This window comes from Papaver somniferum, chromosome 8 (assembly GCF_003573695.1).
Source record: "Papaver somniferum cultivar HN1 chromosome 8, ASM357369v1, whole genome shotgun sequence".
Taxonomy (NCBI): domain Eukaryota; kingdom Viridiplantae; phylum Streptophyta; class Magnoliopsida; order Ranunculales; family Papaveraceae; genus Papaver; species Papaver somniferum.
This window is the reverse complement of record NC_039365.1, coordinates 55,054,754-55,056,700: the sequence shown is the minus strand read 5'-3', so window position 1 is coordinate 55,056,700 and position 1,947 is coordinate 55,054,754.

The following is a 1,947-nucleotide window of genomic DNA, read 5'->3' as shown; positions in this document are numbered from 1 at the left end:
ACAAGAATAAAAACTACTCAAAGGAACCGGTGGATCTTCTCGACAAAAAGGTATGTGAAGACTTGAACTTATCTATCACTCAAAAGTCTATCTACTCTATCTCCTACTCTTTGAGACAAGAAGTCGTATGCTATATATATAGACTTGGATTATGTACATTTGGTATTTCGAGTCGAGTATACCTCGCCTATCTATATCTCGAAATATGTGTTGGTAAGATTTTCGCTTCGATCAAGTTTGTCTATACCTAGTGATGAAAGTCATGATATGTTTCAATCATCTTGAAAATTTCTTTGAAGAGAAATGGTGTAACAACTGTATAACGTCCTCTAAGAATGTTTCAATGATTGAAATGAGAGTTTAGATTAAATAACCAATGATGGACATAAACATTATTGTGGAAACACATCTATGTAAGTCCTATTCCTTTAACCAAAGTTTGCGAACTTTGTTGATCAAGAGAAATCGGAAGTATGGCAAGTGCCAAGTCCGCGAACAGTCCGCGAACTGCCGAAGTTCTCAAACCCGAGAATTTCTGTTGGAGTTGATAAACTACTTGCGTGAGCCAAGTTCGCGAACCCAATCCGCGAACCGGCGAAGTTCTCATCCCGAGGATTTCTGCTGGAGTTTGTGAACTCTATCCGATTGCTTAAGTCCGCGAACCTAGTCTGCGAACTTGAGAAGGTTATATATCTGAAGATGATTTCTGAACTTAAACTTATAAAGACTAAGGAATGCAGTTTGCAAACCGTGGCTATAAAATTTCATGAACTGATTCAAGTGAATCAAATCATCTTTGCTTAAATTGTGTCTTGTGTAGTACATAAGATTTTTTTGCAATTGAACAACTCTCTAACTAGTTCATTTGAGTCATTTGAACTAGTTATGGTGAAGAAGAACATGGTTGATATGAGATGATCATATGGCTAACCATTTGGTTGACTATTGTTGAACCAACAAGTGCATACGTTTGGGTACGGTTAACAAACCTAGAAGCGTGCATTGTCAAGTGTGTATAACAAGCTAAGTTTTCGATCTAACGGTTGAGAAATATTAGCTTGAATCTAAATCAGGTTTTCATCGAACGGTGGATATTGTTTGCTTTGTTACCAAGGCAAAACCCTGATTTGAAAGACTATATAAAAGATACATCTAGTATTGTGCGAAACTAATACCCACACCTTACGTGTGATACTAGTTTTCATACTAGAGTCGATTCTCCTTTAACCCTCTGGTATTCTTTTCTCAAACCGGGTTAACGACTTAAAGACTTCATTGGGATTGTGAAGCCAGACCGATAATACTGTTATCGTAGTTGTGTGATCTGATCTTGCATCTTCTATCGTACAAGTACAATCAGATTGATTGGCTTGAGATTTGATATCTACGATATGAAAGATGTAAAAAGTAATCACAAACATCTTCGTATCATTGTTTGTGATTCCACAACATCTTGTTTCGCTACCATACGACTAAGATTGTTGCGAGGTGATTGATTAATCTAGGTTGTTCTTCGGGAATATAAGACCGGATTATCAATTGGATCTTGTTCTCATTGATTATTATCAAAATATGAAACAAAACCTTTAGGGTTTATCTATGGAAGACAGATCGATTGATCCTTTGATAGACTTGTCTGTGTGAGACAGATTTGTTTATTGTCAAATCCTGCGGTTTTGGATCGTAGCAACTCTTAGTTGTGGGTGAGATCAGCTAAGGGAATCAAGTGCGAAGTATCCTGCTGGGATCAGAGGCGTAGGATCATAATTGTACCTTGGATCAGTGGGAGATTGATTGGGGCTCAACTACAGTCCAGTCCGAAGTTAGCTTGGAGTAGGCTAGAGTTTGTAGGGGCTTAATACAGTGTGTGTTCAATCTGGACTAGGTCCCGGGGTTTTTCTACATTTGCGGTTTCCTCGTTAACAAAATTTCTGGTGTTTGTGTTAT